At 42.1% G+C, this 26,533-nt stretch overlaps 1 protein-coding gene across 5 annotated transcripts in view; it reads left to right on the top strand.

Moving 5' to 3' along the window:
- The first annotated feature begins 561 nt into the window (after window positions 1-561).
- LOC124130808 (sodium/hydrogen exchanger 1-like) overlaps window positions 562-26,533 on the top strand; it is a 64,041-nt gene continuing 38,069 nt past the window's right edge. Inside the window, exons 1-3 of one of the 5 annotated variants that reach the window (XM_048390995.1) lie at window positions 562-823; window positions 21,615-21,723; window positions 22,023-22,062. The gene's annotated coding sequence lies outside the window, so the exon portion shown is untranslated. Of the gene's footprint in view, window positions 824-11,561; window positions 12,290-21,614; window positions 21,724-22,022; window positions 22,063-26,533 lie in introns of those variants that run through there. The other 4 variants (XM_048390997.1, XM_048390994.1, XM_048390996.1 and 1 more) reach the window with 4 other exon arrangements.

Consider the following 26,533-nt stretch of genomic DNA (forward strand, 5'->3'; position numbering starts at 1 on the left):
ATCACGGTCAATGCATACGGGAAATCCCATCAGTAAGAAGTGTGTCTCACACTCACAGTACACGAGAGGGGCGGTCGGGTAGCCTAGTGGTTAAAGCGTTGGCTCGTCACGCCGAAGACCCGGGTTCGATTCCCGACATGGGTACAATGTGTGAAGCCCATTTTTGGTGTCCCTCGCCGTGATATTGCGGGAATATTGCTAAAAGCGGCGTAAAACTATATTCACTCACTCACTCACTCACAGTACACGAGGGCCCGGGACAATTCAAACACAGAGCAAATAGTTGAAGTGGGATTCGAACTCACAATCATAGGTTTCTGGCCAAGGGACACAACTCTTCACAGCGAATTGCGGCGCGTAAGGTGAATGGGCTACTCGCGCCTTCGCCAGACAACAATGAATCAATAACATTTCGTGACATCAGACATTTGACATTGGGCTCACAAATTTCCAACTGCATGTTACAGTCTCAGTAAGTGATATCGAGGGAGGTAGAGGCAACGGTCACCAGTGTCCATCCATGGTGCTCACACCATCGTCCATTGGTTTGTCTGTCCTGGTTTGATAACTCCGAGTGCCGTCGTTGTGTTCGGATGAGAGCCTTTTAACCTATTACGACAGACGAAACGAGCCTGTATGTGCACTGCGCGAGCTTTTGTCCAAATTCAATAGACTGGGTTGTGAGGATGAATCGGCTCTTTTGAAGCAACGTATGTCAATTTTTCCTCTTGAACGAAGAAACGCATCACTGGGAAATGTGAGCCGAGCATCCTACACCAGCCCGTGAGCTACAAGGAGGAATCGGAATCAGTAGCAGTTACAGGTGAGCGCGTTAAACCTCCATCATTCCTTGTTCCTTGTTGACATACACAGAGAGTTGGGTTTGACGCCATGTTTAACAGTATTCCAGTTATATCGCCGCATGTCAGCTTAATGTGGGAGGAAAGACCGAAGTGATGCAGGTCTCAGACGTTTACCACTTCGGTGAAACCCACGAGCACGGGTATGGTGATGACACACCTAGAAACATAATTGGGGCGAACCGGGATTCGAACCCACAATCATAGGTTTCTGGTGTGTCATTCGTGCCCCGCTAACATACTCAGAAACCTGCCAGTTATAGAGCACAGAGATATATTGATGTAGAGACGATAACGTCCCGTGAAGCAACCCATGCTTGCGACTATAATACTGAGAGGCCAGGCTCGCTGACTTGGTTGATGCATGTATTCGTTTTCCAACAACGTAGATCGATGCTCACGATGTCAGTCACTGGACTGTCTGGTCAAGACTCGATTATTTACATACCTCCGTCATATATCTGGAATATTGCTGAGTGCTGCGTTAAACTATCGTGAGTGAGTATGGTTTTACGCCGCTTTTAGCAATATTCCAGTAATATCACGACGAGGGACACCAGAAATGGGCTTCACACATTGTACCCATGTCGGGAATCGAACCCGGGTCTTCGGCGTGACGAGCGAACGCTTTAACCACTGGGCTACCCGACCGCCCCTTGTTCGCTTCGAGCATACATTGTGTGTGGAGCACTTTAAAAATGGATCATTATTATTTTTATTATTATCGTCATCCTCACCATCACCATAATCATCATTATTATTGTTGTTCCTAATCAGGAAAGAAATTACATGCAACACATGGTATGGGAAGCGTTGACACAGTTACTATTTAGTCACATAGTCATATAGCCCACAGCCGTGGTGGGGTGCGACAGGCAAGACATGGACCTACACGTAGGGTCCTGATTGTCGACAACATGGCTGCACTCTTACAACAGTCTTACAACAAATGTATAGCACATAGTTCGTGATAGTTTACAACTGAATGAATATTCATCCATGCAAGTTAGGTGTAGTTTAACCGCCCTGACTGAAAGGCTTCACTGCAGAGAGAGTGTTTTACATATAAACTTCTGAGATGCTTCGATAAAAGATCAAAGGTGCGGCTGTGCTTTATCCTGCGACGCCATGGTGCTGTTCAAATTACCTACCACCATGATCTAACGTATCCTTGGAAACGTCGTTCTTTCAGGGGCGGTCGGGTAGCCTTGTGGTTAAAGCGTTCGCTCGTCACGCCGGGTTCGATTCCCGACATGGGTACAATGTGTGAAGCCCATTTCTGGTGTCCCCCGCCGTGATATTACTGGAACAGTGCTAAAAGCGGCGTAAAACCATACTCACTCACTCACTCACTCATTCTTTCATTACTGTCAAGCAAGATGGCGTATCCACAAGTGACATAGTTTCTTTAAACTTGTCGAATAATTGAATATTGTTACCTGGGAACAAATATGACAAAATGATGTCTCGGGTCAGCTGCAGTATTTGGGTCTCCGCAACATATATCAGTCCAACAAGACGACCGCTGAACATTGCTCTCCACCCAACGGCGACGCCATATCACACCCCTGGACGCCGATTCACGTCTGGTACGGTATCATACAGCGCAACTCGGTGAACAGAGTATTTTGTGGCTTGCGGCAATTTAAGGCGCCCCTTATTACAGGTTTCTTTATAAACCCATCTTTAATAAAACACAAGGTTAGTCTTACATTTTGCATGTTAGAAAAGTAATAAAGTTTGCTCTACCCCGCTGTTTAGTGTAATAAAGTATAGTTTTGCCCTGAACTATCATAACGTCGATATCGTCCCCGTGCTTTAACTGCTAGTTTGGGGCAAAACTATACCTTATTACACAACACATTGGGTAGAGCAAACTTTATTTCTTAAACACATGTCGTTAGGCTGAAAAGATTACAGATATTTAAACGTACCTGCACCTGGCGGCCAAATTGCTAAAACCCAGTATCTGCGTTATCCGTGAAACCCGTGAAGATCCGGGGTAGAATAGGTCTTCAGCAACCCATGCTTGCCGTAAAAGGTGACTATGCTTGTCGTAAGAGGCGACTAACGGGATCGGGTGGCCAGGCTCGCTGACTGGTGCATGTCACCGTATCCCTTAATTGTATTTTAGCTTTGTCATTGCATGTTAAACCCATGTGGTGCAGATCCAAGATGATACCAATTAGTGAAACACATGAGCACAGGTATGATGCTGACAAACCGAGCATCATTAAAAGGCAACTATGCTTGTCGTAAGAGGCGACTAACGGGATCGGGTGGTCAGGCTCGCTGAGTTGGTTGATACATGTCATCGATCCCAATTGCGTGGATCGATGCTCATGATGTCAATCACTGGATTGTCTGTTCCAGACTCGATTATTTACAAACCGCCGTCATATAACTGGAATATTCACAACAAACAAACACCATTCAGATGATAACAACAACAGGGGTTTGCTCGTAGGCCACTTGTTGTGTGTGTTCACTGGCTGGCGACCGAGTGTACCTAGGTTCCAGGCGAAACCATGAAGCTACGACTTCACAATAAAAAGGCACAGACTGTGTTTTATGCAGTTAAATAGAGTAAATGGAAATTTATGAATGTGCTTTCGTTTATGTCCAGCGTTGACGAATACACGTTGAGCATGGACTGCACGTGCAAAACGTCACTCTCTAACACATTCACCTGGAACTGGATTCTTCCGTTCATTCTGTCCCAAAACCAAGTGTTCATGGCGATGCTTCCGAAGTTTGTTCAGTAGTAGAAATTAACAATATACTCCATGATGGACATGCAACAGAACTAACCTCGTCGATCACCTGGTCATACAGCGTCCCAATGTCACAAGTCCGCTTGTCTGTTCGAAAGTATTGATACATATCTGTGACGTCACACTATAAAACGTTTCATTATTTTTCAGGAACAGATTGTTGCTTGTCAGTTATTCATACCTTCGTTATCTTGGACCTACATTTCTATTAATGTAAACTTGAAATTGTAAACACTATTTGCTTGGAATTGACGGAAATATATCTGTTTTGAAAGTGTGCCGCTAGGTGGAATCGAATCTTATTATTTGTGAACGTGCAAAAGTCGATCACGGCGACGGCGACATATGATATTATTATGTAAATTTAACTATCAAATTGTTTTCCATTTTTTTGAAAATAGAAAATAATATATACATAATGATGTGTTACATCACTGTATGTATATAGGATTTTCATGATAAATTAATTAGGTAATCTTTTTATGAGAAAAACAGAAGCATACATCCCTTAAGAGGGCTGTATATTTCCAGGGACTCCCGTCAGAATACTGTAATGCTATAAAAAGGAATACAAAGAGTATACTGAACAATTCCCCCAAATAATACTTTGTCAGATTCTAAAATTAGATATGTATCATATGTTTCAGAGTGAGTGAGTGAATATGGTTGTACGCCGCTTTTAGCAATATTCCAGCAATATCAAGGCGGGGGACACCGGAAATGGGTTTCACACATTGTACCCATGTCGGGAATCGAACCCGGGTCTTCGGCGTGACGAGCGAACGCTTTAACCACTAGGCTACCCGACCGCCCCCATATGTTTCAGAAAGTAGGGTAGGGATATGTTTAAGGTAAAGAACATACTTGACGACTGTGCCCATGTATAGACTCCTAACGGAAATATCCCCGGAATGTATTTTTGTCAGTGCTCTCTTAACATGTAACATTTCTTTCCTCATACCTTAAACTTCTTTTCTTAAACAAGACTGTCGTTAGTTAGGAAGTGTCAGCATTGAAATGATGAAAAAATATATATAATTGTTCAAAGTCATTTTTTAGTCCGAAGTCCGAAGGGTGAAAGTCCGAATTAGAGAGTTGTAATGATAATGATTAATGATAATTTTTTACAGAACTGAGGTGACCGGAGAGAGTCAAATTTGGACGATTCATTGTAATAGCCTGTGGGTGATTCTTTATTTATCCGCGTTTCATCAAAGTACACTAAAGTCTCTCATTTATTATGTTTGTGAATCATTAATTACCAATCACTGGAGGAGACATTTTTCTGTTCGGATCCGCCATGGAGCCCTTCTTGTGAAGCGGATATATAATGCTTTGCCCCCCGCCTTTGGCTTATTGCCAGTTTGTAACACCTCAACAAACAGTTCACAAAACTGTGGTGCGTCTGTAGAATGGTTGAGTAATTCAGACAGGATTCCATTGCCCCCTGCCGCTTAGTTATTTTTCACATCAGTTATTGCCTCCAACACTTCGCTGAGTGTGATGTCGGCATCCAGTTGGTCAGTCTGTCCTTGGTCGCATGTTTGTTTGTTTGTTGTTGAACGCCACACACAGCAATACGGTCTGTAAATAATCGACTGTGGACTAGACAATCATGTGATTTACATCATCAGAATCGAACCACGCAATTGGAATACGATAACGTGCATCAACCGATTCAGCGAGCCTGACCACCCGATCCCGTTAGTCGCCTCTTACGTCAAGCATAGTCGCCTTTTACGGCAAGCATTGGTTGCTGGAGACCTATATTACCCCGGATCTTCACGGGTCTGGTCACGTGTGTCACATGTGTCTCACTGGGAAGCGTGAACACCTGTGATCAATGACTTTCTACTCGATCTTCTGATCAGGAATAAAGTTGTCCTCCATCGAGTAACTTCTTGAAATATGTGCACCATTCCGCACCACTGATCACAGTTACACTTTGGAAAAGGTTTTCGTCTGGGTTTGTTCCATAGTTCATTTGTTTTTTCCTAAATATAAAAAAAACTTGTTTGTCATAGATTGTTGGACATGTTCCTTCTTAAGTAGACATGTATACTTAAACCTTGATTTCTGTCTCTCCTACTGTTGAACATGTTCTTGTGTATCTGTCGTCGAAACCTATTTAGTGCGCTATACTTGTCACACTCCAACTGCACACAGCCCACGTCGCAACGTGCGGGCTGACGGTCGGATATAGAGTCACGTGACGTGTCGTCTGCTCATCGAATCTGCCGCTCTGGGTTAAAACTTACATTTATAAAGAGGAGGGGCTTCAATTCTGAGCCTTATGATAATATTTTCTGAAATGCCGTGCATTTTTTTTATATTTCTTGTTCACTGAAAATAATTTGAACAAAATATTATACATCATAAAGAGAAACATACATGACAAAGTTCAGCTTCCTCAGGCTGTCTGCCGTCTCCGTGGTCTAGTGGTAGAGTCTCCGCCCGGAGTGCGGCAGGTCGTGGGTTCGATCCCCGGCCGCGTCCTACCAAAAGACGTTACCCTGTCTGGCGCTCGGCATTAAGGGGCTAAAACAAGGACTGGTCGGCTCGGAGTCTGTATACTGTGTCTGAGTGGGGTATCCATGTTAAACTGCGGCATGGTATCTTCGTGAGCTAGCACTTTAAATCGGCATCAGTCCGGACTAGTACAAGCAGCCACATTGTAAAAAATACATTTGCCAATACAAATGCCAAGACTAACAACAGAACAACGTGAGCGGGCAAGTGGGATGGTCCAGATGGTGGCCACGAACACCCATGTTGTTCCCGTGTTGCCGTTGGAAACTTGTTGCAGCGTTTCCGACAGACTGGAAGGACGTCGGACAGGCCCAGGACAGTGAGACCACGGGTCACTACTCCACAGGAAGACCGGTATCTGCGAACGTTGCACCTCCGCAACCGCTTCCTCACAGTGACGTCATCGGCAGTGAATGCCTTGGGTCGGCGGGTGAGCACACACACAGTGACCAGAAGACTTCGGGCAGCAGGTGTCAGGGCCTGCCGACCGTTCAGAGAACAGATGTGGACCCCTGAACATCGACGCGGACGAATACGATGGGCTAATACAATGCGACGGTGGCAGCGTCGGGATTGGCAACACGTGGTCTTTACTGACGTAAGCAGGTTCTGTTTGTTTAGTGTTGATGTCAGAAAGGGTTTGATTTGATTTTATGTTTAACGCCGCACTGAGCAATATTCCAGCTATATGTCGACGGTCTGTAAATAATCGAGTCTGGACCAGGCAATCCAGTGATTGATATCATAAGCATCGATCCACGCAATTGGGATCGATGACATGCATCATCAACCAAGTCAGCGAGCCTGGAGGGGGGGGGGGGGGGGGGGGGGGGGGAATCGTGGAATCTGTGGAGACAAGACAACGCAACACTATAGAGATGACATCCTCCGTCCAGAAGTGCTGCCCTACCTCCAGCAACAACCCCGATGTGGTCTGTACCAACACGACAACGCCAGGCCCCACACAGCTCGTATCGCAGTCGACGTCTTACCGTGGCCGGCATGTTCGACTTATCCCCCATCTAACACCTCTGGGACGTCGTGGACAGGCGAGTTAGTGTCCGACCACGCCCTCCCGCCAACAGACAATAGTTGATACAAGCTCAACGTGATGAATGGAACCACTTGCCACGTGACCTCATCAGACGTTTGACGTTTTTCGTCCGACGCAGAGTTTTTGCATGTATGGAGGCACGGGGTGGCCACATTCGGTATTCAAGTGACAAGTTTTGTTTCTGTGACCGGAACAAACTTTCACAGTTTGAATGAATTGCAGTAAAAATCTGGACAACTGCATTTTTAACTCCCACTGATTTTGTTTGTCTGGTGTACAAATTTAACCGCAAAATGTCACGTTTGATCAGTTGTGCAATACTTTGTGGAATTGTTGGTTTATCAAATATACTTTAATTCAAACTTTTGTTATCTTTTGTGTGTATTTATTACAGCCACTTCAATCTCATCATGGTGCAAAGTTTCTTTTGCCGTTCAGTTAAGGCTGGGATTCCGGAGTTACATTTTGACTGGATAAACGAGTCTATGCATAGTCCAATGAGAATCGCGTGACGAATTAGACATCCGGTTCGCAGGCTACATGGATTTCAACGTGCAGATTTCGGTCGACTGCAGGCTTTGCAAAACATGTTAACCGCCAACTGGGCCTTGACAGATATTTTGCAAATCTCTTCATGTTTGTAATCAAGGTGCTCAAGTGATTTGATGTACTTCGCTCAGTAAGATCCGTCTTATTATAGATCGTCTTGACTCATTCGTGACCAACTCGTGTTATTCCGGGACAAGCCGAATAGATTTGTGCCCTTCTCGTGGCCATTTTTGCGACTGGGTTCCGTCTAAGCGCAAACGGGCATAGGTAAAAGAATTGTCAACTCGTTGCGTCATGATTCACGTATAATTGCGTCATATATCACATACGCATTCGTGACCTACTCGTGTTATTCCGGGACAAGCCGAATAGCGACTCGTGCCCCTCTCATGGCCATTTTGGCAACCGGGTTCCGTCTTAGCGCAAATGGGCATACCTAAAACAATTGTCAACTCGTTGCGTAATGGTTCACATATATTTCCCCGTAGATTATATATATTTCAGATGCAATTTAAAGCACATCGGGACATGCGGAATTATACAGTATGATTGAACACATTTAACTGTGTCTTGGGTATATTTTTAGACGCAAGACATATGTAAAATCAAAAATTATTTCTGAGGGATTCTTTGACGAAGAACTTCAAATCATACACGCATTCTGATTGGTTTGTCGTATTTTCGCACATAACATTCATCGATAGAGGGACGAGTCGTCTTACAGCTGGTTACGGAAAGGGGCGAGTGGTGACGAATGATCATATACGTTACAGATGCTATAGGGGACACACCGGGACTTACAGTATTATACAGTATGATTGAACACATTTAACTGTATCTTGGGTGTATTTTTAAATGCAAGACATGTGTAAAATCAAAAAAATATTCCTGAGATGGGATTCTTTGACCTTTCCTACGGGCATTCTGATTGGTTGTCTTATTTTCGCACATAACATTCATCGATAGGGGGACGAGTCTTCTTGCAGGTTACGCCATTTTGTTTGAAGTCAGTTAACGCCCTTCCCTCGGTAAGATGCCTGTCGCAATAATTTGTATTGTGGTTTTTAAGCTGAATCATGTTGTTTACTTGCCCAAACTCTATCAAGAACACGTTTGACAAAGGTATCCAATGGCAATGCCCCAAAGTGGGGTATGAGTAGCCAAACATCCTTTCCGAACTGCATCAGACCAGGGGGATATGTCATCTCATGATGACTCATGTTGCACGGAAATTGTGAAATTGGGAGTATCAATGATCAGCCTTCTATCTGCTTTTTACCTTTAAACAACAGCGCTGTAACCTTTATTTACAACACAATGGATATACCCGGATACTGACGATCCCCGTAGAGCGCTTTATCATCTATGTTATTTTTATGGAAAGGGGGACGCTTGTTTGTACAATGCGTCTAGTTGAAATATAAGCGGGAGGTCCAATGCGTGCATCCCGCTTATTTGCTCATGTTATAATGCGACATCCGTCCCATTTCTATCTAGGTGCATGTGGGGCCGGTCGGGTAGCCTAGTGGTTAAAGCGTTCGCTCGTCACGCCGAAGACCCGGGTTCGATTCCCGACATGGGTACAATGTGTGAAGCCCATTTCTGGTGTCCCCCGCCATGATATTGCTGGAATATTGCTAAAGACGGCGTAAAGCAATACTCACTCACTCACTCACTATGTACATGTGAATCTATTCATTGATAACGCTGTGTTATATGTCATATTGCTAAATGCACGATTTACTGAAAAAAGAACGATATTATTAATGATATCCATATTTACACACGATCGAAGCTTCAAATATGTTCGTTTTTTTAAACATATTTTCATTAACATGAGTAAGACAGCGAGCCTGGCGACCAGATCCCGTTATTCGCCTCTTACCACAAGCATGAGTTGATGAGGACCCGCATCAATTCTGTCGGATCTTCACGGGTTAAAGGCTATAAATCAAAGGTTATAGGCTAGGTTATAGACGAAACGTCGAGAACCCTCTCTCGGACTGAGACTGTATGTCAAGGATGTAGTCTCTCTATATCAATTTAGTAATTTGAACGAGACCCTTTAATAAGGCAAGGTGCAATGGGGTTTACCGTCGCGTTCAAGACTATTGCACGTGTGTGTGTGTGTGCGTGTGTGTGTGCGCGCGTGTGTGTGTGTGTGTGTTCTTGTACTAGTCCGGACTAATGCCGATTTTTTAGTGCTCGCCCACTGAGATACCATGAGGCAGTGTAACATGAATACCCCACTCAGACACACTATATACTGACTTCGAGCCGACCAGTCCTTGTTTTAGGCCCGTAAAGCCGTGCGCCAGGCCAGGTAACAACAAGTACCATCTTTTAATGTCTTTTGGTATGACGCGGCCGGGGATCGAACCCCCGACCTTCCGCTCTCCGGACCTCACATGTGTTGGTCATCATTGATCAATTGGCTGATCATTGAAAGGTGATTGTAAAGATGTGTAAACAAGATACTAAAGTAAATTCATAGATTGCTGTAGACTGTCGCTGTCAATCAAGATACGGACCGCCGTCATATATAGCTGCTGGAATATTGGTGAGTGCGGCGTTAAACAACAAACAAACAGCAAACATGTTCGTGTAACTCGACAGGTTCTGCTTACATTTGTTTTGGTAACATTTATGCAGGATATTATGATATTTAAAACACTTCCATTATCAAGTATTAGGGTTGGAAGCGGGGGTATGTCTCAAAACTTTAGAAATTCATATTTTGTATCTGACATCAAACTTTTGAACTACTCCCTAACAGTTACAGACGTTCATTTTAACACATGGGCAAGAATGTATGGCATGTGAACTGAGGCGCCCACAAGCGCTGACAAGAGTTGTGTCCCTTAGTCGTGACAGGATTCTACATTTGATTTGTCAGCACCATAGATGTGCCCGTGGGTTCTACCCATGTGGCATGTGTGACCTGAGCGTTCGACGTTCCTCCAGTATTAAAATAACACGCAGTGACTTTGCTGAAATACGTTTCAAAACCCAGATCACTTCGGCCGTAGGGAAGCCTCGGAGGAAAAGTTTTTGCAGGTCACGCCATAGGCCGGGTTCGATTCCCACACGGGGTATAAGAGATTTATTCAGCCGCTGAGAAATTTGTTTCCCTCCATGGCGGGATACATCGTATTTTATCAAGGTCACGTGAACCAATCAGATCACGTCATTCTGACAAGGAGGTGTGACAATCTCCTTTGTGTGTATCTTTATTTATCTTTATCTTTATTTATTTACTGTTGGCTTGGCTGTTGTTTTACACGATTAATTACAGACCGCCGTCATATAGCTGGAATATTGCTGAGTGCGGCGCAAAGCAACACACCAACCAAACCAAATAGGTCTTAAGCAACCCATGCTTGTCGTAAGAGGCGACTAACGGGATCGGGAGGTCAGGTTCGGTGACATCGGGCAGGTTGATTCATGTCATCGTATCCTAACTGCGTAGACCGATGCTCATGGCGTCAATCACTGGATTGTCTGCTCCAGACTCGACTATTTACAGATCGCCATCATATAGTTGGAATATTGCTGAGTGCGGCGTTAAACAACAAACCAACAAACAAAGTTACAGACCGCGAGACTAAATAGAAAGGCGGATCCGGGAACCTAGTATCTGAACATGAGACGTCTTAACAGATTTTGTTGTGATCCTCTCTCTCCTGAAGCCGCAATGTTTTTTTGTTAACATCCCTTTATGCGCCACGAGTATTATTGCACAGGTCATGCGACACGGAACATTTCAGTATACGCGCAATTTAATTTTTCCTTGGGAGATACGGAATTTATTTTCGCTGTGTTCACAAAAGAAATAACATGCAGCACATGATGGGAAACGTGGACGGTTTCTATTAAGTCACATAGTCATACAGCTGACAGCCGCGATGGAATCCCACAGTTTATATATTGGCCTACATGTCGTGTCCTGACTATCGGACAACATCGGCTAACATCGTCATATGTATGAAACATTGTTCGTGATATATTACAACTGAATAAATATTCAGCCAAGCAAATCAACCTCCCCGAGTGAGTGGCTTCCAAAAAGTGAAAGTGTTTTACATAGAAAATACACGTCATGATGAGAAAATCACACAGTGTATTGTCACATATATCCAGATTTGCACTTTGAATTCCGGAAATATGATAGTTGCTGAACGGGAGTCTTTTGGATTGGGAATGTGTATTTATACATCAACGTAACTGCCTAGCATACTTACCACCAAACAAACAAGAAGAATCACGACCTGAGCCAATATGCTATGTCACGTCAAGGCTGTCGGAGCACATGACTGCACTTGGTTGATAGACATACGACTAATGTATTGAACGTGGTTCGTGATATCATACAACTGAATGAATAGTCATCCAAGCAAGACGAGTGTAGTCTTAACGAACGTGACATATGGCTTCAAACTAGGGTGAACGTTTCATGTGGACACACCTCGATCAGCTGAGAAGATCACGAACAGTGTGCCAAGCTCAAGAAGGAAGACGCTTTGGTTGGTTTTCTTTTGATTATTTTTCTTTCATTATGAAATATGTTTAAGACGTTTTGTACATATCGACCTTTGTACTGACGAAAACGTGATCGTTGCAGAAAGGCATGTTATGTATTGGGGGGAGTGTTTTTATGCAAACATGTCTGTTCCTAGCGGGTAGCCTAGTCGTCTAAGGCGACGCAATTAACTGTGTGGAGTTGCGTCCCTTGGGCACGCCAGACACCTATGATCGTGGGTTTGAATCCCGGTTCGCCCAGGCCTAAGTTTGTCACCACCATACCCGTGCTCGTGGGTTTGACCAAAGTGATAAACCTCTCAGACCTGCATCACTTCGGGCTTTCCCCCCACATCAAACTGACACGCCGTGATACAACTGGAATCTGTTCAAAGTGGGGTTAAACGCATTCACCCAGTGATAAAGACACTTTACTTTCAATTTATTCATTTGAATTACAACCTACACTAATAGCATTTGTTTTGTACATTTATTATGGACAGTACCAAATCGTGTCGATGGCCATTTGGACCCAAATGTATGTGTCCTAACTGGCTTAACCAACTTAAGAAAACAGTCACGACTTGACACATATCTGCACAGTCGGTGCAGTCGATAACAACAACAGGGGTGGAAGGTTTGCTCGTAGACCAGTCGGTTGTGTTTGCCTTGCAGGTGTCAGGCGCAACCACGATGCTACGACTTCACAATTGAAAGGTACCGCTAGTGTTTTATGCAGTGAAATAGAATGAATGGAAATTTATGAATGTGCTTCCGCGTGTATGTCCAGCATAGACGAATACACGTTGAGCATGGACTGCACGTGCCCCGCGTCAGACTCTACCGCATTTTCCTGGAACTAGATTCTTCCGTTCATTTTGTTCCAAAACCTAGTGTTCATGGCGATGTTTCCTTAGTTTGTTTAGCAGTATGGACATTTTATGCATTGAAATTAAATGAATGGAAAATACATTATGTTTGTGCCGAGCCGCAGAGAATGAACTCCGCGACAATCCCTGCTCAGTGGAAATGGCCTCTCCCATTGCACGTGGAACGCCTGCTGTCTCAAAACAGGTGTACACGCCGATTCTTGGAAGCAGAAATTAACCAGAGATTCAATATAAAACCTGCAACAGAACCGGTTAACCAACCCCGTCGATCACCGTTCCATCATCTTGTCATACGCCGATACGGCATCCGACTGTCACAGGTCCGCTCGTCTGTTTGAAAGCCTTAATTATTTTTCAGGAATGGATTGTTGCATGTCAATTATTCACACATTCGTTATTTTGGATGCACATTTCTATGATGTACACTTGGAATTGATGGAATTACTTCTATTTTGACAGCGGACGGGTAGCCTAGTGGTTAAAGCGTTCGCTCGTCACGCTGAAGACCCGGGTTCGATTCCCGACATGGGTTCAATGTGTGAAGCCCATTTCTGGTGTTCGCGGCCGTGATATTGCTGGAATATTGCTAAAACCGTCGTAAAACCATACTCAATCACTCACTTCTATTTTGAATGTGTGCCTCACGCTTGGCTCTAACCTGCATCTTTGATTGTCGTTCGCGAGAGAGAGGGAGGTTTTACGCCGCTTTTCGCAATATTCCAGAAATATTCCAGGGGACACCAGAAATGGGCTCTCTCATTGTACCCATGTTGGGAATCGAACCCGGGCCTTCTGCGTGACGTGCGAACACTTTAACCACGAGACTACCCCACGGCCCGGTCATGTAATAATCGCCCTCGTCTACGACGGCCCATGATGGAATGATGTCCGTCAGAATTTCCGTTATTTGAAAATGTTTAATGCAGTGAGGGCAAAAGATGTATAACGGGTTTGTTTTTAGATAATTGAAAATTTAAAGCATTGTCATTAAATTGGATTATGTCTCTTGTACCATCACTCATTCCTGCAACTGTTTGTAAAATTGTAAAAGAGTTGTCTGTGACTGGATACTTTTGTGTAAAAAAAAAATTGGTTCAATTAAGACTGGGGTAAGAAATGAATTTGCAACCACTTGGTCCCTTCTAAGTTTTAAAAATGTTGTAAAAAGCAAATTTATGGATTTTCAAAGAAAAGATTCTAGGATACCAGCAAGCAGTGTTTTGTGCGAAAATTATTTATATTATTTTTTTAACGTTTTAAATCAAATCGTATTTTAACAGCTTTGGGTTTAATATATCTTAAACGTCTCTTCTTTTATAGATTTAAACTAGGCTACATTTAGCAAGGATGTATCAGCATTCAAGTCATAAAAAACAAACTTCAATAGATGAAATTCACATATAGTTTAAAATATAATTTTTAAAAATAGATTGGCATACTTTCGTCTTTTGATTATATATGATGGATATATTACACAGATTTAAGCCATGCCCGGCGTGGATAATCGCTGCCGAGATAAAGTCGTTATCTTGTTCATTGTAGCGTACAAAACACATAGAAACACATTCACCACTCACACCGCCTTTTAACGCGTCATCGCTGTAGCAGGCAAATGTCTTATCTTCCATTGTAGCTGCACACAGCTTATTTTATATGTCTGTATTTATACAGGCTGACAAGAAAGTAAGTGAGGTGAAATGGGGTTTAACGTCGCGTGCAAGATTATTGGACTTACATAGGGAAGTAAATGCACGTGTGTGTGTGCGTGCGTGCGTGCGTGCGTGCGTTTGCTTGTACTAGTCCGGACTGATGCCGGGCGTATGCTCTACCACTAGACCACGGAGGCGGTCCTAAGGAATAATGAAAAGGGGGGTTCAATTGTCAGGTCGTGACTATCTTCTTAAGTTGGTTAAACCAATTAGGCTGCCAAGGGCAGATACATTTGGGTCCATATGGCCATGGACAAGATTTAACGAATAATATCAGTACAATCAACAAAAACTGTACAAAACAAATGCTATTACTGTTCGTTGTAATTGATATGAAAAGAATGAAAGTAAGTGCCCATATCACAGAGAGTGAGTAGGATTTAGCGCCGGTTTGAAGAATATTTCAGTTATATAACGGCGTGTTAGCATATTTGGGAGGAAAGCCCGAAGCAATCGAAGGGATCCCGAGTACGGATTTGGTGCTGACAAACCTAGAAACGTCATCAGGTCGAACCGGCCCAAGGGACACAACTCTGCACCTTAGACGACTGCCACGCCGTGATACAACTGGAATCTGTTCAAAGTGGGGTTAAACTCATTCTCTCAGAGATAAAGACTTTACTTTCAATTTATTCATTTGAATTACAACCTACACTAATAACATTTGTTTTGTGCAGTTAATATGGATAGTATCAAATCGTGTCCATGGCCATTTCAACCAAAATGTATAAACAGTCGCGACCTGACACGGATCTGCAAAGTCGGTGCAGTCCATAATAACAACAGGGGTGGAAGGTTTTACCAGGTTGATTGCGCGACATCGTAACTCGGCGTCATGAATGGTTCCCCATGCGATCACCCCCTGTAGTATGTACCCGCCTAATGTTAAACGCAAGTTACTGATTCAAGAAAGCCATTGCCTAAAACGTCAGAGAGTCACGCCAATTTCCACAATGTTTTAAGAAAACCATTGCCTAAAACGTCAGAGAGTCACGCCAATTTCCACAATGTTTTAAGAAAACCATTGTGTAAAGGGTCAACTTGTGAGGCCATCTTCCACTTAGATACACACACACACAGACCAGTATACGTGCTGTAATCTGACCATATGTGACCCGGAAACAGACTTGTATTACTTATGTCTATCGTGGAAAACATACCTGAAGCACCTGTTACCCTATCATAAATTACCGTTATTGGACTTCGCACTGAAAAAAAACCCCGGGAAAAGCCAGGCAGCCATTTACACGCAGGGAGTCTACCGTTACACTGCGACAGGAGTGGTATAAACCATCACCTGGCACCAGTAGGCTTACACAGTATGTATTCTGTATTCTATACATGGACATGGTGTCCACATTTTGACAAAACCACTTCTCTAATCATAATGAGTGAGTATGATTTTACGCCGCTTTTAGCAATATTCCAGGAATATCACTGCGGGGGACACCCGAAATGGGCTTCACACATTGTACCCATGTCGGGAATCGAACCCGGGTCTTCGGCGTGACGAGCGGACGCTTTAACCACTAGGCTACCCGACAGCACCCCCCTAATCATAAGACCTGTCTGGTGAAAGCAGGGTTCTTTGTACGCATCCGACTGTGTCATAAGCATGTGTTTATGAATCACCATCAATTAGTGATGATAGCAGGTGTTCGCGAAAAGGTGAGCGTATCCTGCCCCACCGGTGGCACCCATCACAAATACGTCACACGTCAAATGTTTACCTGAACGAACAAGGTAACATATGATAGAAGTCAAAATATGGATTTGCATCCAAAATTATTTTTGTCACTTATGCTTTTTGCAAATCGAGGTACAAAATGAATGCTAGATTGTCCCACAACCGTTGTGAAATGTCAACACCAGAGACTGGAACTGGAATATTTCTCATGCGAGGTACGTGAGCAAGAGAGAATGGTTTTACGCTGATTTTAGCAATATACCAGAAATATCACGGCGGGGGACACCAGAAATAGGCTTTACACATTGTACCCATGTGGGGAATCGAACTCGGGTCTTCAGCGTGACGAGCAACGTCTTTACCACAAGACTACCCCACCGCTCGAATGTGTAGTGCGTTTTCTGCGACATGACATAAGGCTGTATTAATGCGTTGGTGTTTAATGTGTGACATGACATAAGGCTGTATTAATGCGTTGGTGTTTAATGTGTGACATGACATAAGGCTGTATTAATACGTTGGTGTCTGGTGTGTGACGTCACAAGGCTGTTTTAATGCGTTGGTGTTTAATGTGTGACATGACATAAGGCTGTATTAATGCGTTGGTGTCTGATGTGTGACGTCACAAGGCTGTTTTAATGCGTTGGTGTTTAATGTGTGACATGACATCAGGCTGTATTAATGCGTTGGTGTTTAATGTGTGACATGACATAAGGCTGTATTAATACGTTGGTGTCTGGTGTGTGACGTCACAAGGCTGTATTAATGCGTTGGTATTTAATGTGTGACATGACATAAGGCTGTATTAATGCGTTGTTGTCTGATGTGTGACGTCACAAGGCTGTATTAATGCGTTGGTATTTAAAATGTGTGACATGACAAAAGGCTGTATTACTGCGTTGGTGTCTGATGTGTGACGTCACAAGGCTGTATTAATGCGTTGGTGTTGAATGTGTGACATGACATAAGGCTGTATTAATACGTTGGTATCTGATGTGTGACGTCACAAGGCTGTATTAATGCGTTGGTGTTTAAGGTGTGACATGACATAAGGCTGTATTAATACGTTAGTGTCTGGTGTGTGACGTCACAAGGCTGTATAAATGCGTTGGTATTTAATGTGTGACGTCACAAGGCTGTATTTATGCGTTGGTGTTTAATGTGTGACATGACATAAGGCTGTATTACTGCGTTGGTGTCTGATGTGTGACGTCACAAGGCTGTATTAATGCGTTGGTGTTGAATGTGTGACATGACATAAGGCTGTATTAATACGTTGGTATCTGATGTGTGACGTCACAAGGCTGTATTAATGCGTTGGTGTTTAAGGTGTGACATGACATAAGGCTGTATTAATACGTTAGTGTCTGGTGTGTGACGTCACAAGGCTGTATAAATGCGTTGGTATTTAATGTGTGACGTCACAAGGCTGTATTAATGCGTTGGTGTTAAATGTGTGACATGACATAAGGCTGTATTAATGCGTTGGTGTCTGATGTGTGACGTCACAAGGCTGTATTAATGCGTTGGTGTTTAATGTGTGACATGACATAAGGCTGTATTAATGCGTTGGTGTTTAATGTGTGACATGACATAAGGCTGTATTAATACGTGGGTGTCTGGTGTGTGACGTCACAAGGCTGTATTAATGCGTTGGTATTTAATGTGTGACATGACATAAGGCTGTATTAATGCGTTGTTGTCTGATGTGTGACGTCACAAGGCTGTATTAATGCGTTGGTATTTAAAATGTGTGACATGAAAAAAGGCTGTATTACTGCGTTGGTGTTTCATGTGTGACATGACATAAGGCTGTATTAATGCGTTGGTGTCTGATGTGTGACGTCACAAGGCTGTATTAATGCGTTGGTGTCTGATGTGTGACGTCACAAGGCTGTATTAATGCGTTGGTGTTTAATGTGTGACATGACATAAGGCTGTATTAATACATTGGTGTCCGGTGTGTGACGACACAAGGCTGTATAAATTCGTTGGTGTTTCATGTGTGACATGACATAAGGCTGTATTACTGCGTTGGTGTCTGATGTGTGACGTCACAAGGCTGTATTAATGCGTTGGTGTTTAATGTGTGACATGACATAAGGCTGTACCAAAAGACGTTAAAAGATGGTACTTGTTGTTACCCTGTCTGGCGCTCTGCATTAAGGGGTTAAACAAGGACTGGTCGGCTCGGAGTCAGTATACTGAGTCTGAGTGGGGTATTCATGATAAAATACGGCATGGTATCTCAGTGTGCTAGTACTTTAAATCGGCATCAGTCCGGACAAGCAGCTACACAAACACACACACACGTACATGCACGTCGCTATATAAGTGCAAAATAATCTTGGACGCGACGTTCACCTCACCTCACCTACTATTCAAGAGACGCAGTATAATGCTTTAGTCAGTATCTTCAGTTATTTACGCTTTCATGACTTTACCTGAACGCATCCATTTTCCTTACAATTATAAACGTTCCTCAAACCCCTCAACCTCTGGATTAGAGTGTTACATAAATGTCTTTTTGTGACCTTTGTTTTCCTAATTCTTACCTCCGACCCGACCTGTGTAATCTATGGCGGGTGTCAGATTCGCCTGTATCTAGGTCAGGTCCAGGCAACGCGAGGACACTGTCTGACCTTCACCTTGACGCTCTGATTATTGCCTTACGTCACGGTGCCTACCCAGCTATCCACAAGAGAATCGGTGTCCTTCCAAAACTTCTACATGCCAAAACTTCTACAGCTTAAAACAACAAAGTTTATGGTCCACTGCACCACTAATCTCCTGGCTATTACCTGTTGGTCATTGATTGGAACAGTCCAATTAATTAAGTGTACAACATACAACAAAACAAAACAATTTGAAGACAATTTACTCATATAGCACTGGTACAAATAAATAGTACACACACTAATTCAATGTCACAAATGGCCTCACTTACTATATTTCAAGTCTCTTTACCAAGTTTGAGAAGATGACCAACAGCATCAAGGAACTCGATAGGGGTTTTCTGTCCTTGAGTCAACATGTCCTTAAGACGTCTCAGGCGATTTTCAGTCTCTCTGTAAACTCGCTTCCTTCTGGGTGGGGCGGCACCAAAGTCTTACTTTGCGATTTGTGTCCTGTCTGCACACTCAATCTTCTTAATCACTTCTACAAATCGGTAGATATTCGGGTGGCGGTGGGGTAAGGTTCTGTTAAGGCGATGGTGAAATCCCTCAAGATTGTTGTTGGTGCGAGGGCCGGCTGTCTGGTGGTGATTCCACAGAGGTATTAGAAACCGAGCATCATCGTCAACCCAGTTGACAGGACTTTATTATAATCTTCTTTATCTTTTTCATCAGGTACATCTGTAACTATTTAATCTTCCCAAAGTACCCTTCCTTGCCTTTCTAAAACAACATCGTAAAGAAGCTGATGAGTCTTCTTAATTACAGGAGGGATATACGATTATAACAATAGGTAAACTCAATCAGCCATGACAACTCTCTGTAGATGTTTTGGCATGTAGAAGTTTTGGCATGTAGAAGTTTTGGGAGTGAACCAGAGAATCATTTAACATTTTCTAAATATCGGTAATGGGAGCGGGCAAAACGCTATACTCCAATTTTATGTTCATCTTTGCTAACAAAGTGAAAACGTTTGTGGGGTGTATAATGTGTTGTTGAAAAGTAAAGCACTTTCGATGTAAAGTTTGAAATTCCGTTTATATTAACAGACAGTGCATGAATAGACACTGTTATTTAGACAGATTAATTTCACAATAACAAGTGATTTCTAAATCAGTATGAGAACTACAATACAGATGCATCAAGTTCAGTAGGCTGCTATATTAAAAAAAAATCAATCTCAGGCCCAGATGGTTACAACTAGCATCAAGTTATGGGACAGGCTCTTCTACAAAATAGACTGAGAGTATTATGAAACAGAATAGTTCAGGTTATGTTTGTTTGTTGTTTAACGCAACACACTCAGCAATATTCCAGCTCTATGGCGACGGTCTGTAAATAATCGAGTCTGGACCAGACAATCCAGTGATTGACATCATAAGCATTGATCTACGCAATTGAGATACGATGACATGCATCAGCCAAGTCAGCGAGCCTGACCACCTGATCCCGTTATTCGCCCCTTGCGACAAGCATAGTCGGCTTTACGGCATGAATTGGCTGTTTAGTTCGGAGTACATGCCCCACTGAATGGTGACGTACAAAGAGATCGTCCAGGATCAATGGGTGCGATGTACAGCCTTAATTAGTTAGCCAGATATAACTGCATGGCCTCGCGTTGACCCGACTTGAAATATGTCACCAGCACTGTATTGCGTGTAGTGAGGAATGAAAAAATTCGATCAGTTGGTCTGACTCTGCGACTTGGTTGATCGTATCAATTGTTGGAAGCGGCGTTAAACCCAAATGAAAACATTATGACGTCGCGATATTGTTCTTGCAGCTGAACCAGGTATTCAGTAGCCATTGTCAACGTGCATTTCAAACGAGTAAATCTGACACAACTATAGGGCAGTATGCAAAATGAAGGGACATTATACATGAACCACACCATAGTTGACGTCTAGAAATAACTGGAATATGTTGGTTCCGGAAGTAGAATGCGGACCTGGAATCACCAGATCCTCGAAATATCTCCATCACGTGATTCACTCTTATGAATATCCTGTAAAGTCGGGGTGGGATTACTCATATGTGTGTACACCTTTTAACACCTTCTTCAGTTCTTTTTCATAAATGAGAGTGTTACCTTTTACACATGTTATTGGCCGAGTGGGAAGCACACTACGCGTCTCACGCATACTATTTCGTGGTTACTGGAGAAATTGGTATGTCTGAATGTTATCCTGCGTTAAACACGCACGCACGCTCGCACGCTCGCACGCACACAAACACACGCGTGCATACCCGTCGCAAAATAAGTGCAATACTTGTCATTATGACGTTAAACCCCACTTCACTCATAGTCTGTCGTTTTATTGGTTTAAATTAAACTCAACACGTATACGTACTTTTGTTTTATCACACAGTTGCCATGCGGTCCTGAGCTGGAAGAGTCCCTTTAACGGAGACGACGCAATAGAACAGATGTGGAAAAAGGTTACGTCAATCTTTACTCCTTCATCTACAAACGTCCAAGTAAGAACGGTCGCATGTCGTAACTTGTTCAAGCGTTTATAAACTGGTCAATCAGGAAATCCAGGTTATTTGCTAAATGCATTCGCCCTTTTCTACTCAACGGGTGATATTAAATCCAGCTGATTTAACAAGGAAAATCACATCATTCAGATAAGCTGGCATAGAGCTTTAACCTAATCTACTTTGGTAGGTCCAGGAAAGGTATTATACCCCTTCTACCCTTTTTTTGTGGCTGACTCACCGTCCAAGCCACAGACCCTCCTTCTATTCCAATGTATGTGATCTCTTTGTCTAACCAGGATCAGCGTCGCTTGGGTGTGAGGATTGCGTATTGTCCTGGTAAGTATAAAATGTCACAAATGGATATGAATTTATTTATTTTTACTGTTGATAATATTATTTGTCGCTACATATTGTTTAGAATGCTCCATTGATTTCAAAATATCATTTTTTCATTTTAATAATTTACCACAAATAGATGCACCTTGAGTGCAGATCTAATTTATTATTTTTGAATTTTTCTTGGATACAAAAAACCCTCTATAAAGAAACTAAATAAACAAATGCGAACCTTGGTTACTCGCTAAAATTAGTAAATATAAAATTCTAGCAGATTACTAACGCTAAATGAATATGATACAGTATTGTATTAAATAAGACAAAATGTATGCTGTAAACAATAAGCCAAATGGAATATATATATATATATATATATATATATATATATATATATATATATATATTACGTATACACCATCTAAATGTAATTTTCACAAAGCAATACTCATAATCCGTTAGGATTATTTAGTATCGTTATCATCGTGTTTACTGTTTCATATAAACCTGATATGTTAACGCTTAGAATGCTTATTGATCTGCTGTAATTTCCTGTACGCCTATTCTTCAGTCCTGTGCCTGTTGACGCACACAATGCACAGGCCATACCACCCAGGATGTCAGTTTACAGAGTATGTATGTCACAATGTCAATCCTCTCCCATTCACACATCAAATAAATGTGGGATGCAGAGGAATCTATGAAATGAATACTCATTGTTACAGAGAGAGCTACCTTCACATGTTTACAACAAACCAATATATATATAGAGAGAGTTATTTAGGGCATGTATTCAGTCTATGACATGTATGCGTGTTTGCACAAGATCCTTAACATATGATATGGTCTACACTCGTTGAGAAATAAGAGATTGTACGCCTATACAATATGACAATTTTAAGACTGAGCCCCACTGATTGATTACGCCATACCGTTGTTCCCGAAGCTTACTTTGCGATGATCTGTTATACTGCATGGCGAATGTATCCGGTGCGTATTGCGGCTCTAGGACAAAGACTGGTTCCCCTTTACATAGACTGGTTCCCTTTACAAAGACTGGTTCCCTTTACATAGACTGGTTCCACTTTACATAGACTGGTTCCCCTTAACATAGACTGGTTCCCCTTTTCAAAGACTGGTGCCCTTTACATAGACTGGTTCCCTTTACATAGACTGGTTCCCCTTTACATAGACTGGTTCCTCTTTACGCAGACTGGTTCCCTTTACAAAGACTGGTTCCCCTTTACATAGACTGGTTCCACTTTACATAGACTGGTTCCCCTTTACATAGACTGGTTCCCCGTACAAAGACTGGTTCCCCTTTACATAGACTGGTTCCCTATAACATAGACTGGTTCCACTTTACATAGACTGGTTCCCCTTAACATAGACTGGTTCCCCTTTTCAAAGACTGGTGCCCTTTACATAGACTGGTTCCCTTTACATAGACTGGTTCCCCTTTACATAGACTGGTTCCTCTTTACGCAGACTGGTTCCCTTTACAAAGACTGGTTCCCCTTTACATAGACTGGTTCCACTTTACATAGACTGGTTCCCCTTTACATAGACTGGTTCCCCGTACAAAGACTGGTTCCCCTTTACATAGACTGGTTCCCTATAACATAGACTGGTTCCCCTTTACATAGACTGGTTCCCTGTACATAGACTGGTTCCCCTTTACATAGACTGGTTCCATTTTCATAGACTGGTTCCCTTTACATAGGCTGATTCCCCTTTACATAGACTGGTCCCCTTTACATAGACTGGTTCCTCTTTACATAGGCTGATTCCCCTTTACATAGACTGGTTCCCCTTTACATAGACTGGCCCCCTTTTCATAGGTTGATTCCCCTTTACATAGACTGGTTCCTCTTTACATAAACTGGTCCCCTTTACATAGACTGGTTCCTCTTTACATAGACTGGTTCCTCTTTACATAGACTGGTTCCCTTTACATAGGCTGATTCCCCTTTACATAGACTGGTTCCTCTTTACATAGACTGGTTCCTCTTTACATAGACTGGTTCCATTTTCATAGACTGGTTCCCTTTACACAATTTGGTTCCTCTTTACATAGACTGGTTCCTCTTGACACACACCGGTTCCTCTTTACACACACCGGTTCCTCTTAACATAGACTGGTTTCTCTTTACATACACTGGTTCCTCTTTACACAGACTGGTCCCCCTTTACATAGACTGGTTCCCCTTTTCACACACTGGTTCCTATTTACATAGACTCGTTCTTCTTTACATAGACTGGTTCCTCTTTACGAAGACTGGTTCCCCTTTACATAGACTGGTTCCTCTTTACACAGACTGGTCCGTCTTTACATAGACTGGTAAAGGCCAGTTCCAGGCTGATTTTGAATACTATCTGTGTGACAACTTCTCCCAGCGAACAGTCACAGTCAGCCCCTGCCTGGGCACTGAGAATATCAATCTAACAGCGCACGTGCATGCACATCGCTATATAAGTGCAATAATTTTGGACGCGACGTTAAACCCCCACCTCACCACTAGGGACAGATAATCCGTCACTGCAAGTGTCCAGTAGGATATTCTGTATATTACTCATTAACATTTTCAGATAGAACATATAGAAAAACGTACGGAATGTCAGCCCTACCGATTTACGTCATTGAAGGCAGTCTAGTGTTTAGATGACGTCATGTAATCAAATTGTGACATCACGAACAATGGATGACGTTTTATCATATACATATGAATGAAATACTGGAATTTATCAGTGACGATAGATCAAGTAATCAGTCACTAGTGACTGATATAAAAAAGTTATATCAGTCACTAGTGACTGATATAAACAAGGTGCCGGAACTACTTTCTCCCGAATCAAAACATTAAAGAGTTATCCATTTTAAACAGGAATGTTTAATTATGACAAACAAAAATACTCGATATGAAATAATATATTTCGCATAACATATATTTACAGGGCTAGTTTTATTCACGAACTATATTCTTTTCGCAAACCCCCGTTATACGGCGGTGGTAAAGGGGCGACAAGGAGAACTTAGTAATTTATCAGACACTGTTTTCGAAAAAATATATAAATTGCAAGTAATAAAAAAATCAAACATGCATATAATAAATAGAAAATTCAATGTGTTTTCTCAAATACCACTTTTATCTCATCTCGTGAATTGGGGAGAGTCTAATATTTTCACGAGTGACTGCGTCACTCGTGAAAATATTAGACTCTCCCCACTTCACGAGATGAGATAAAAGTGGTATTTGAGAAAACACAGTAAATATCCTCTATGTATCGTATGTTTGTCAACAATGAAACACTGTGACGTATTATGGCTTCAAATTACCAATCAGCATCGAGAGTCATTACACTGCACATGTGCAAATGTCGGAAAGATAGTACACACTATCATACAATCCTAATTTATTACTTGCCCGTGAAGAGATCACCCGTTTTATAAACATAAAGCTGTACACTTAGGAGAGACGGTTTAGTATTCTATATATACAGGGCTCGATTTAAGGAACTTTATTTAACTTGCACCACGTGCATGTTGACATGAAAAGCTAGTTGCACCAGGCTGCACCCTGGTTCCATGAATGTATCTAAATATAAAAAAATCTCTGATCTCTGTTGACTGTGTCATACTATTTGATACGTTATTACTGTTGCAATACTTATGTGGCAATGTTATCAATGGCAACCATCATATAATGCATTATTATTATTATTATTTTTTTTTTTATTCCATCATATTTTACATTTCCATATCAAACATAGAGTGTGCATGGATTTATTGTGACATTATTGGCATGTTTGTAGCATGGACAGATCAGATATCATAGTTATACAGAGTTTCTAAATAACACATGTAGAGAAGACCAGAAGGCATGGAAACTTGCATAATTACAATTTGAATATGCAATACATTTTGTAATTTCATAATATCGAAGCATTTCTTTTTGAAATAGTGAAAAGATTGGTTTGACTTTTTTTCTATTAAATGTGTACAGCATAGATTTTGTTACCATAATTACTGCATTGAGTGAATTGTTATTCTTCTCTTCAAATCTAAACAGTATGTGTTCATTACTAAAATAACTCTGCCTTCTGTGTAGTATCCAAGCCAACCTGAAAGTATCGTCCATACATCAACAGCATAGTGACAATTACAAAATACATGAGTAATTGTTTCAGATGGTTCATTACATAATGAACAAACTGGCGATTCAACATATCCAGTTTTAAATAAATAACAGTTAGTACTCATAGTATTGTGTATAACTTTAAACTGAAACCATCTTAATTCAGAACTTTGTCCCTCTTTTTGCCATAAGGTGAAAGTTTGTCCTCTCTGTATCTGTATACTGTTTTTCAAGAAAATCCTCCCATTTACTGTAGCACTTATGTTTTATAAACTTAGGGTTTAATAGGGCTTCATAAAATACCTTGCTTCCCTTTTTATTGTTTATTTTTGATACAT

The sequence above is a fragment of the Haliotis rufescens genome, unplaced genomic scaffold (genome assembly GCF_023055435.1).
Source record: "Haliotis rufescens isolate VD_foot unplaced genomic scaffold, xgHalRufe1.0.p SCAF_9, whole genome shotgun sequence".
Taxonomy (NCBI): Eukaryota; Metazoa; Mollusca; class Gastropoda; order Lepetellida; family Haliotidae; genus Haliotis; species Haliotis rufescens.